Source organism: Motacilla alba, chromosome Z (assembly GCF_015832195.1).
Source record: "Motacilla alba alba isolate MOTALB_02 chromosome Z, Motacilla_alba_V1.0_pri, whole genome shotgun sequence".
Classification (NCBI taxonomy): Eukaryota; Metazoa; Chordata; class Aves; order Passeriformes; family Motacillidae; genus Motacilla; species Motacilla alba.
In genome coordinates this window covers 48,460,924-48,474,626 of record NC_052046.1, presented here as the reverse complement: position 1 = coordinate 48,474,626, position 13,703 = coordinate 48,460,924, and positions in this window count along the sequence as shown.

The window sequence follows — 13,703 nt, the reverse complement described above, 5'->3', positions numbered from 1 at the left end:
TAACCTGCTACATCTTTTCAATACTAATATATCAAAATTCTGATGATAAAGTACTGTAAAACCTGCTGCTCAAACTTTGACAAAAATAATGCTAATAATTCATATACTTCCTCTAATATTCTCTTTTTTAAAAGAAAACGATTAAATGATGCAATGGAAAATCTATTAATAAATGTCCTTGTGAAAAAAATATTTTGGGAATAAACAGCAAAATGACATTAAAAAAATTTGCTGACAATAAGGGAAGTTCATTACCCTGCAGATTGTTCAATAACAGTGCAACAGATTCTCTGATATTTACTATTGTGCTGGTGAATTTTTTTTCCCAAAAATGGATATACGAACCGAAGTGCGTACTTTTTCTGGTTTGACTGTGGCCAGAATCAAATCCAGCCATGGGAAATGGCTAAAATGATTGCTAAAAAGGCAGTGCAGTCAAAGGTGTCCATAATATGTCACAGTTTTTGATGCTTAGGAAGACAACAATCAGGAACTCTGAAAACTCATAAGCAAGTACACTGAGAAAAGTAATAACAATGAAAATATTAAGTGAGACTTCTAAGACAAATGTAAAGAAAAAAAATTAAAAGATGGTACACTTTCAGAAAGAAACAACTATAAAGCTATATGCATTTTTTTTCCAGCGGTCTGCATTTACAAAGGAATAATTGAAATTTGTTGTTTCTTAATGGAACTATAATGTTCTCTCCTCTTGTAAAGCCTGCTTCACCTTTCCTTTCTTGGACAAAATGGTGACTAGAAAGTTTCTATTGCCACAATCATTAGAGGGCTTGACAGATATGCTAGACAAGTGTCTACTTAATTGCATATATGATTGCCTATGCACACTGTATAAATTGCATCCATGTATTTGTCTCATAGGCTAATTTAAATATTTCTCTATTTCTCATTATAGTTTTACAGTTGAAGCCAACTTGTAGTAGGCCAAATTGGCCAATTTTCCTTTGATTTTTGGCTCTTTTTTTCCTTTTTTGTTAGTTTGGGTTTTGTTTCTTTGTTGGAGATTTTTGGTTTTGGTTTTGGCTTGGTTTTTGGCATTGGCTTTGTTTTTTTACAAAAAGTATTAAGGTTTAAAAGGATTACTTAGAGGTATGAAATAGCTTGTCATTTTACTATCTTGTCACATATAAATTACCAGACTCAGAGATAATTTTCTTCTTATAGCTCATGTCAGATATAGATGCATAGTAGATTTTCTATGGACATTAGTTCACAGAGTGATAAAGCACACAGATAGCTGATATAAGGAGCCAATTTAACTTTGATTTCTGTCTCAACATCATTTGCCAGAGGTATGTGGAGCAGGGGTTGCACAAGTGCCACTTGCAGAAAGCAACTGGGAGAAGATGGAAGAAAGCCTGGTCTCTGGAGAGGCTTTGCCTGGCAGCTGTTTCATTTCTCGCATGGCACAAGCAGACAGCAGGAGACCACCAAGGACACTGTGCCCTCTGGAAAGGCTCTGCAATAGGGTTGCAAAAGGTCTCCACCAATGGACTGCCATGGAAATTTGGACTGGACCAATGGTCTCCCATCAGCAGGCAGACCTTGAGCAGGTGAAAGGGCACAAAAGCAGCCCTGTCTCAAACTCTGAGGTCTTTTGGACTGCTTGCTGCTTTTCAAGCTGTAGCCTGTTTTTGTCCTTTTGCTCTGGCTCCAGCCTGCCTTTTGTCTGTTCTGCTCTTGTGGGCCCTTGCTCACCTTCCTTGCTTGTTCTCCCTCTTTCTGGGTGCTTGGCTGGACATCCCCTGACCTCTGAACATAATGTATAGCCTGTGTCCTGCCCTTCCTCTTTGCCTGTCCCATACTGCCTGCGCTGTCTCCCTGTGCTCCTGTCCGATGCCCTTCCTGCTTCGTCTATGCATTCCTACCCGATCCAGCCTCCAACCTTGCTCTACCGATCCAGCCATTCCTGCCGCGACCCTGTCCATGGTTCTGCACCTCCTGCCCGAACGCCCAGCCATTCATTCCCCGCCTGTCCCACGGGAGCTGTGCCGGTGGAGCCGCTCCGCTCCAGGAGCTGCGCGGGCTCCCCGGTAGAAGCGAGCGCACACTCCAGGCTGCCTGGACATCAATGGCGCTCCTCGACCCTGTGATGGTGATGCCTGCTATTTCTCTCTGCCTCTTCTTTCTCTCTCTCCCCAGCCCTTTCATTTTTCCTTCATCCTGTCTTTTCTACTCCTCTTTAGTAGGGCAACACCTTTTTTTTGTTACCAATAAACAATTCTCAGACACAATATTTCTCTTGTTTGACTTAATTTTGTCCTGGAACATCCCTTTAAAAAGAGCTCCCAGCAGTTCTGCATAGTGGAACATGACCACTAAGGCCTTGATCCATTAACCAGATAAATCAAAGGAAATTCTAAATAACTCAAATTTCACAGGCTTTGGTGAAAACTCATTATATTTTTGGAAGCATTCAAAATACAAAAGAATGCTAGTCTGTGAATGATGTGAAAAGAAACAGCCATTCAGACATTGCCATGGACTAGAATGAAGAACCCTTATATACTTTTGGAAAATTAACCTTCTAACTTATCACCAGTGTATTTGGAGCTGTAATAGCAAAAAAAATATTTGCTATTATTACTGCATGTATATATATTACTTTCTGCAAGTTTAAATATGTTTCTGACTTCAATCTTGTGGTTTTTATCTTCTTTTTAGCCTCTAGGATCTAATTAGCATTCAACTAAATGTTACTCTGGCTGTTGATAGTGTACGACTCTAATTCTAAAGGAACTTTTTTCTCAGAGATGACTTTTCTGTGCGGGAACTAAGAATAATTACACATTCTAAGTTTTGAAATAAAAATATATTTAGCAATGTAGTTATAGCTATCCTTACAGTTCAATTCTGATAAGGAAAGAGAGAAAGAAAAGATTATTCTGTGATGGAGTGAAAAAATTTCTTTCTGAGTCTTCCCTTGAAGGTACTCCAAAGAACTCTGTAGGCACACATCATGAATCTTCCCTGGTGTCATAACCAAATCTTCAAGGATAACTATTGTGTAAGAAATCACAGTCTCCACAACAACTGTGCTGCTTTTAGAAGAGTAAAGGGCCACATACGGAGTAAGAAGTAAGAACAAGTCTATCAAAAGTGTAATGATGTTTTCTTCATTCCTTTCTTTCCCCTAACCAGACCCAGCACAAGGTGAAAATAAGGTGTTTGCAAAAGGACTGCAATATACTTTGACTACATATTCTACAATAATCAGAAGGTTATTTATTTTATGCAAGGATATATTTGGAAATAATTTGTGTTGTGGATTTAAGGAATTGTGAAAACAATTTATTATGAGGATAGATGGAGAAATTTGAATACAGAGAACAATTAGGGTAATATAAGAAATTCTAAAAATTCAAAGTTCAGAGTTATAGCTTCATTATTTATCGGTCTGCTTCTGCAAATGTAGCTTAAAAAAAATCTCTTTTTTTAACCTTTTTTCTCTTTTTCTAAAAAATGTGTCATGGACAACTACTTAGACAATGTAATGTTAGAGTTTCAATACTTTTAATATTTTATCCATAAGAATAATTAAGTCCACATAGTTAAATTTATGATGTCTTACTATACATAGAAATGTTGATTATTCAGACAAAGAAAATAAGCAAACCAAATTAGTTTTATGACTTAGTCTGTAAGCTGATGTAGGAGACATTAACAGTCAAAATCTGGCTCTAAAGATTGAGGTATTTTATCTTAAGTGTAGCACAGAAGTAAGTGTTACTTCTCCCAAATCAAAGATATAACCATTGGATAAGTCATGTTACTTTTCAGCTTCCAATTAACATTTAATTATTTGATGTACAATGAAGCTCTTACAGATGGAAGAAGGTAGACTTTTTTATCCAGCTTTCCCTTTAGACTGCGAGGCAGAGGTGCATAATCAGAACATACTTAGAGAAGTCAGGTGAGAAGAAAATGAAACCTCAGATTATTAATCATACATATTTTGTCTAAATTTGAACTATTAAATCACAAAGACTGCAATTCTTAGGGCTTCAACTCTTTATAGAGCAAAATATTGGCAGAGATTTCCAGAGTTCATGAGAAAATTAAAGCCAGGGAGCTGACTTGAAATAGTTGATACCTTGATACACAGAACAAATACTTGATTAGGGATGTCCTGCAGAACAAAATGCCTTTCTGTTGCTCACCAGCAGGTAACAGTAACTACCAGCATGTGGGTTTACAGGAATTTCTGTTTTTAGTACCAGATTTTATATAGATAATGTAAGATGGAAAGTTTGACTTAAAAGGCCTGAACCTGATCTTAAAAAATATTTAGAATTTTGCTGGGTTCCTTGGCTTTAGTGCTGAATTGTTTTTCATATGCTTGCATGGGTCTAACTCTGGAATGCAAGTTCTGCAAACACTCTTAATATTAATGTTTTTATAAATTGAATCAAAAATGCAAATCAATTAAAGCCCTACAGGCTTGTTGCTATAGAATGTTGTATATCCAATGATGCACAGAAGCAGGTTTAAAGCTATCTACCTCAATACAAACACTGAAGCAAATGTAGCTTGAGAACAATCTCAGCCCAATGACTGAATAAGCTGAAATGAAACTAATTGCTAATTTAAAAACAATAGCAATGGGACTCTAAATAACATGACTCCAAAACTATTTTTAGGAACATTCCATTCCTTTACCCAAGTGAAATTTTCTGAAATTTTTTCAGGCTATTTTGTCTTATCTTATGGATTTTTAAAAAATGTTTGTCCTTTAAATGTTGGAGAATTGAATGTGAATTGTTTTTTATGTGTATAGCGTTTGTTTTCACATGTATCTGTTAAAATTCTTTGCCTCAAAATGGAAAGTTGTCTATTTCATTATTTAATGGCCTGACCTGAAAAATGACCCAAAAATTCCATTAAAAAATGGGCTTAAAACTGTAGGCTATAAGAAATCTTCATCAAACTGCACTTCTTTTTGGTTAAAAAACCACAAATCGCTAAAATTATGACTCTTGTCTGAAAATAATTGCATTTCTTTTTTCCAGAGTATTTAATAAAGTATAGTTTTCAGCATTATTTTGGAATCTTTGTTTTTCCCACACCTCTGTGACTGGAGAATGCAGCACATGAGAGAAAGAGGTCTTCTCAGCAACAACTAGTTCAGGACTGAATGATATCTGAAAGAAATACATCCCTGAAAGATATTGATTTGATTTCAAAAAAATCCCCACATTGACTAAAGTACTTTTTGAAACACAGAGGCTCAAAGAAATTTAGGAAAAAAAAGAAAAAGGGAAGATTTTTTGCAGTTTTTTCCCATAAAAATACCCCCAACAGATACATATCTACATTTTATCACCTATCTCCCTGTTCTGGTTTCAACCAAAACAGAGCTAATTTTCTTTGCAGTAATTGTAAAGTGGCAGAGTCTAGACCACTTGGGCGTGTCTAGGTTTTTATTCTATACCAATTCATGTCATTGCTGGGGGGTAGAAGCAAGAGACTGTCTCTTTTGGGAAGAAGGCCCTGGCTTTGGGTGGAGCAAAAACATGGCGGGGTAGGGAATCCATTGGCTGCTGTTGATTGTGGTCCATGTTGAATATTTTTGCATGTGAATCTTCTTTTTGCATGGTTTTAGTGCTAATGCTGTTGTTACATTTTGTGTTCTTATCTTCATTGCTGTTTCCAGTGAATTGTTCTTATCTCAACCCGTGGTCTCTGCCTTTTGTCTCCCACAGTAGCAGGAAGAAGAAGCAGATGTGGTTGCCTTTTTAGTGGAATAATTATTTGGAGAATACCATTCCTAAAGGACTTTGACAGTTCTGAGGAAGACTCGGATAAGCAGCAAATTGTGTATAGCTGGAATCAGAAGGATGTGCTAGGAATTTTCTTTATTCTTTGTGTTTCTGAAAAGTGCATGATTTCTTCATGATACTCTGTAGAGAACACTGCAGAGCTTGATGTGAATATTGTATATCTGCTACCTTCCCACACTAGAGAATCATCTTTTTTCTAAGACTATCTGAAAACAAGGGCTTTCAATGTTTTAGCTTTTGTGGTGCATTTCACAGACCACATCTTTTCTCCTTTGCTCTGTTATTCTTTATACTTTTGGTATCCTTACAAATACTTTCTAATTGATTCTGATCCAATTTGCCTTTGTATGTATTTGTTAAGTCACGCTTTCATAATTTTTTATTAAAACATGCTTTTGCTAATACCTTTGAAAGTGATTCCTTATGTGGCCTAACCATTCAGTCACAGCACTATGCAGCCTCAAAGCTATTCCATAGTTATCAAATTATTCCAGCCACATTAAAAAAAAAAAAAAAAAAAGACACAAAAATATAATGAACTGGCAATGGTAATGATGTAAAAGTACTAAATATATTTCTATTTAAAAAATGCAATTGCATTGCAGTCAATTTTCACAACATTTTGAATGTTCCAGAAAAGAAAATTCCAGTGTCTCAGTGTTGATAATGAGAAGCTGGGTTTTTCCTGACTTGCTTTAAATTTTGTCATAGAACGGTACCAATTTTTCCAGCACACCAAGGAGGAGGATATAGGGCAACAGACACAAGCTGAAACACAGGAACTTTGATCTCTATGTCAGAATAAACTTCCTTGTTTTGAACATGGGAGAGCACTGGAACAGGCTGCCCAGAGAGGTTGTGGAGGCTCCTCTCTGAAGATACCCAAACTCCATCTGGATGTGATCCCGTGCAACCTGCTTTAGGTGAACCTGCTTTAGGAGGGAGGTTAAACTAGGAGCTCTCCAAAGGTCCCTTCATAGCACAGCAATTCTGTGATTCTGTGTTTATCACTGTGGCTAAAAGATTATTTTACTTATGCAGAAATACATTTCAGGCATAAATGCAGAGAATTAAAATATATTTTCACTAAGCAGTCATGACTATCTTGCATTTTATGAATTACATGTAAAAACCTGACATCTGAAAGATATTTGTATATGTATGTATTGTTTCTCTGTATATGTACTGTTTTTATGTGTATGTGCATGTTATAAATTAAATACACTGCATTCTTTTCCTAGACTGTGTTTTTAATATTCCATTATAAATAGGAATATAATTGCTTCCCCTTAACACCACTTGAGTACAAATTAATAGTTTAATTTAAAAGCTGAAGATGTCATGAATAGCAGATGAAAATCACAGATTTGTCTCTTTCTAAGGTTTGCGTTAGCAAGAACTTTTATCACTGAAAACACTAGTGTATTGAGGTATGATAATAACACTTGGACTAAAATGCTTTCTTGAAATTTCAATAGAAATGGATATTATTATAACCCTGTCCACTTTTTTTTTTTCTTAAGTGGTGTTTCAGAAGTCTTCACACAATCAGAGAATACCTAAGATTGGACAGGACCACTGGGGGGGTCAACATGTCCAATCTTCCCATGCATCAACAAGATCATCCCAGAACATATTGCACAGGCTTGCGTACAGATGGTTCTTGAATATGTCCAGAGAAGTAGACCTCACAATCTCTCTATGCACTCTGTTCTAGTGTTTAGTCACTTACACAACAGAGAAGTTCTTCTCCACATTTGGGTGGAACTTCCTATGCATCAGTTTCTGCCTGTTGCCTCTTGTCTTATTGCTAGGTGCTACTGAGCAGTCTGGCTCCATGCTCTTCACACCCTCTCTTCAGATACTGATAGAGATTGAAGAAACCTCCACACTGTTGTTTCTTTTGAGGCTGAACAGGCCCAGCTTCCTCCACCGTAAGAGAGATGTTCCAGCCCCTTAATAATCTGTGTCGCTTTCCACTGGACTCTCTCCAGGAGCTCCAGCTTGTGCTGAAGAGCCCAGAACTGCACACAGCCCCCCAGTTGTGTTCTTACCCAGGCTGAGTCGAAGGGCAAGATCACCTCCCCTGACCTACTGACAGAGGTCTTACAAGTACACTCTGGGATACTGTTGGTCTATTTGACATGCTTGGCCCCTTCAGATTTACATATGAGTAGCAGTTATATGTTTTGGAAAAAAAACAAAACATGCCCTTACCACAGCAGGACGCATCACTAATGAGTTTGATAATAATAGGGTACGTATTCTTCAAGACTTACTTCACTTAGTCTCTTCTACAGATTTTCCAAGTGGTGCTCTGTTGGTGACTGAAAAATTATTGGAGTAGGTTCCAAATGAATCAGGATGACTTTTTAGCTAATTCACTTCATCCTTATATTCACAACAATCTATCCGAACACTGCAAACCATTTTTCTTCTGCAGACTAAGAACTTGAATATTTCAGCCAATTCAGTGTTTTTGCTCTGTTTTGCTCCTTGTTTGCCTGCTGATGTTGTTAAAATTCTCTGATGTGTCAGGTGTTTCAACCAGCCTTGTTTGAGAAGCTGATAATACTTGTCACCAGGCAAAGTATAATTGCCAAAAACACAAGCTCTGAGTAATGAAAACAAGTAAAGGTCAGAGCTACAGGTGGTAGATCAAATGAGATATAAAGTGAGTCAAAACATGATAAATATTTTCTTCATTTTCCTTTTTCTTCCCGTTTTTGTTTGTTTGTTTGTTTAAAAAAGTCTAATGTGAGACACCTTTCCTTAAAAGTAGCAAAAGCAAAATTTATTTGCTTTTTCAAATAATACTGGAAAGCAAAAAACATTGAAAAATGTACCAGTCCTCTTGTGGTTTTGTTTGCTTGGGTTTGTTTGCTTGGGTTTGTTAGTTTTTTAATTCTTGTGATTATGCAATAATTGTTGGCATTTCTGAAAATATTTACTATCTTCACCTAAGAGCCCCTTTAGGATATAACCTTTAAATTATGGAAAAATGTGCAAACAAGTAAAGGCATAGCAGCTCTACCAGTGTGCCAATAAGTGACTTGTGTTTGTTGCTGTCTTTGTTATTAGTGTGCAGTTGAAGATGTCTTTCTAGGACAAACAGTATTCTGCTTGATTACAAATAATACAAGCTTTCAGTCTTGCTACTGTAACTGACATAAATTGTGCTAGAAACTGTCAGTCATGTGGATTTATGACAGCCATATCTTCAAAAAATTGGCATTTCATTCCATAAAAGAAAATGATATTTCCTACAGAATGACTCAAGCTACCAAAAAAAACCCTAGTCTAGCTTTTTAAAATAGGATGCTATTATCCTTGTTCTCTTCCTTTTTTTTTATTTTTAAGGAAAATCAAACTAATTATAGGATTTCCCTAATTTGTAGAATTTACCACTAGATGATCAGGCTTAGACAAATAAAAAATCAAACTCACATGTCTCCAAGCTCTTCCAGTGAATATCCCTGTCCTCAGAGGAGTGTGTAGATTGCTAACTAAAAGGAAAGTGTGTTGCCTAAACATCAGCTAGAGTACAATATAGCTGCTGATCATTAGACTACAAATCTCCAGAGCAGGAAATTGCTGTCTCTAATCTGTGTTGTTAAATTTATGTTTAAGTGGGGAGAAGACCAAGGTGATTGTGAAGCTTAACACAAATATGCATAATGCTTTTACTACTGAATTCAGAGCACTGTCTCTGCTCACTGTAGGTGGCATTGGGACACTACAGTTTCCTTGTACAGTATTAGTAATACAGCACAGATGCAAGGACAGCTGCAAGAGAAAATCCTGCAAAATAAAGTCCTGAAAATGTTGAGACTTATCAATCACTCAAAATTTAATTATGTTTTTGGTGTGTGCTGTAAAACATGGTTATGAGTCAACTTTTTGTCCTAGTTCCACGTTTGAGGATATTCCAGCATACAGTGTGGCTAGGCCTCTGCTCAAGGCTACTCATAGAAAGAATTAATTGATTTAGATAGGAATCTGGATCTGACTGTGGATCTGTGATGGAAGTCATAGCAACTGAGCTTAGAAGGTTTCTGCTTTTCTGCGTGTCCTTGCAGTTTTGTTCAGAAATCCATTCCAAGGGATGACATTTCTTCTCTAATATCTGGTTTTGAAATGAATAGTTTTCTGTCAAAATAAATTTTTTAAAAATCAAAAAATGCTGATCAGCTTTTATAATGAGCAATCAATTATGTGGACTTGATTTTTAAGTGGATAATTTCAAATTTTTTATCAACTAAGTTTGACATGCAGCTGTCATAAACAAACAAGCAAAAACTACCTGACTCCTATTCACTTGTTTTATCTGTTTCTCTTGGAGCCACATTTTCTTCAAATGATAAATTTGTAGCTTTGTCAGTCTACACTTGTCAAATTTGTCATGCATATTTAAGTAGAAAAGGATGACTTGTCATTCTTTTTATTGTGGTTGACCATCTTTATTACAATACTCTTTATAATTGTAATATATCCACACCTTGACTATTACATGAATTTTTGGCTAGACAGAATCTGATAAAACTAGAAAAGGCTAAAAGTAATATGACAGCAATAATGAGAAATGTATTAGAATTTCCATGAAAAGCAGGCTAAATACAGCAGTTCTTTGCAATGGTAGCCCAACTATCTGATAAAACTTCTTCAAGAGCGAGTGACACAGAGAAGTTGAATAGGGAGTTACCATGACTAGTGAAAAATTCCAGTATCCACATGAAGCAGAAAAAAAGGACAGCGAGAGTTAGAAAGTAACAACAAATTATATGTTCATTATATAACTTTAAATTGGAGCAAAAAGTGCATTTTCATATATACTTCATTATGCTGCCAGAAGAATCTGAAGGGATTAAAAACCCAGAAATACTTGAGTCTTCCTGTATATTTGGTGATCTAAAAATTTACAGAAGCGTGTCTTTAGATAGCATTTTTTTTTCCCAGAAAGTACTTCGGATTGGATTTATCCAGTTCACAAGCTGAAATGAGGAGATTTTACTTGGTTAAGGAAAGAGGTGACAGACTGAGTATAATCATAGGATTTTTATCCTGCTAAGAAGACATACACTAATGAACAGAGGAAGAATGAAACAGCTGGAGACTATTTGCCTATTCTCAGACACACTGCTTTTTCAGGCAGTACTACTGTCCCAAAAAGTCACTCATGGATTTTTCCAAGGCCATAGAGTTGGCCATGTAGATATTTTGCTCAGGTGTTGCTGAAACTCTTATTCCTTCCTTCCTTCCTTCTTCATATCTTCCTTCTTTAAATTTGTTTTCTTCCATCTATATTCTCTAAAGTAAAACTTGCAGACTGTTCTATCCCATTGTGCAGTCTTTGATTTGTTTTTCTTTCTATGGGGGAATATAACATACCTAAATAGTTGAGTTTACTAAAATGAAGACAGTTCAACATATATATTTTAATGAGTTTCAAAAGCATTATTTTTTCTGTCTCTGTATGGGTTATACATAAGTGAAGTACTAATGTGGCACACGCACATAAATGATGTGAATGTGATGTAATATAGAAAAGGTAGAGAGATAAGTGAGATGCAGATTTTGAAGTGTGAATGCATATGTACATACAGAACTGACTTCTGACTATAGTGGAAACTAATGAATACTACTTGGGCAAATGTACTTTTTGCATGACAGAAATTCAAAATCAACAACTCGTGTTTCTCACTTCACTTTTGTTTATTAACTCTTTAAAAATAATAAAATATTCTCACTGCTGGCTTAATTAGCTGTAATATGAAGAAAATAGTTTATTCTATTGTATCCACCAGCAACATAAACCAGTCTAGTGGTTCTGATTCACTGAAAAATTTATTTTACAAGGTGAAACCTTTCTTCCTTTGGAAATGCATCATGTTATGTATTTATAGTCTTGCCAGTGTCTATACTAGAAAATCAAAGCCAAGACCTTGCATAATGAATTGAAAATACAATATAGAATCCACAAATATGGCATGGGTGCCTAGATGTGGTAAAGGCTTTAGAAAAATTAGTCTAGTTAATTACTAATATTTTACAGCAAGAAGGCATGGAGATTTTTTTTGATTATTGGGATAGAAGATATGTATTTAAAAACTTTTAATTTGAACTGAAAATAGCAGATTTCTGATCACTGTTCAAGCTTTTGTTCAGTTTAATTAGCCTACAAATTCTACCAAAAAATACTTCCCAGAAGAATATGCATTGTATACATTGAATTTTTAAGCTTAAACACTACATAGCCAATTTGAATCAATTCACAGTAGACTAGTATATATAATTACATAAAGACTTCAGGAATTGTAATGAAAAATATAAATAAAATCTTTTGGCCAGCATTCTTTTTCTTTCCTCTACTTAAAAAGGTCTGCTTAAAAGAGAGATTTCTCTTTTAAGGTTCAAGCAATGAAATACTGTTACTTGCTCTGATAAAAAAGATGATGGGGAATAAAACACAAACAGGATATCTGTTGGACATTTGAAAAGTCATAATTTCATACGTAAAAAGCAAAACAAAATAAAAGAAGATGAAGAGGATTGTAAAGTTGTTTCCCTAAGAGAGTGAGTGGTGACAATTAAGACATGAATGTGTGTGTTTGCATGTATACATACATGTGCATTAGCAGCTCAAGAAACATTTAATGAAACAGCAGTGCCAGTGGCATAAAAAGCCCCTTTACAGCTCCTTTACAATAGTACTAGAAATAAGAAAAAAGAAGGTAGGTGTAAGTGATAAATCTGTAAAAGTAACACATGAAAGGAAAAAAAATCTCATGCTAGTCTTTTTTCTGTTCTGTATTTGAAAAGCATCATCATTTAGATGACATTGTCTACATGCTGTGCCTAAAATAGACCTCTTCTGATGGAGTTTCTTTTCTCTGGCCAAAAGTGCAAGACTGAAGAATATATTGAATATATTTGATACTTTCCCCTAGTAGTTGCAATCCTCTAAGCAACTGCAGCTCAAAGTCTTTTGACAAGGATGCAACTGCTCTGTCATTCTTATGTCTTACTTGATTTTTCTTGATTGACCTGTGTTTTCAAATTCAAATCTTTAATTTTGTCGTCCAGAATGTCTCTGGGAGCAAAAGGTCCATCTATGTAAGGACACAGGATAGTAAAATTAAATACTTGACAAGAACTTCCTGAGATTTCTCACTTAGATTTTTTTAAAGTAGCAGTCCATTGAAAGTGTTTAAACATCTGTGTATATAATACACTGCAAACTAATCTATGAATGTATATACATTATTAGTGGGATGATTTTCATGTGGCTGTGTTTTATCACACCCACAAGAGTCAAAAGTTTTCTGATTAGGATATATCACAATATACATTCTTTGATGATAGAGGCTGGTAAAATGGTAAATATAAAGCGGAATTAAATTGTTCATATAGAGTAGCCTGAGTTTATATTCCAATCAAAAGTGCATAATATATGTGGGCCTGCAGAAGAGCTAATGTCTAAAGTATTTTAAAGGGACATATTTTTAAACATCAGTTAAAAATGGAGAAGTAAACAGCACAAAAATTATTTTCTATTAGGTTGGGCTTCTCAGCTAAAATATACTGGTATCTATCAGGTTTGGTGTAATTATGCATTTTTTATTATAGATACATAACACCAAAACAACGTGAATTATGTTACTAATTCTGAGTATTTACTCTCACATAATAAATTTCATACAGTAACAGAATGGCCAATGATCTAGGGTTATAAAGGGCCGTCATGATCGAAAGAAAACCATAGGTTATTATTTTATGTAAAAGTACTCTGAAGTTTACTTTGATTGTTTTCTAAAATGCAGTACCTTCTCTGTAAGAAAATCACCTAATAATGTCAACTTTATTTGAAAAGAACTCTTGATGGAAAGAGTTAAAAAGTATGGT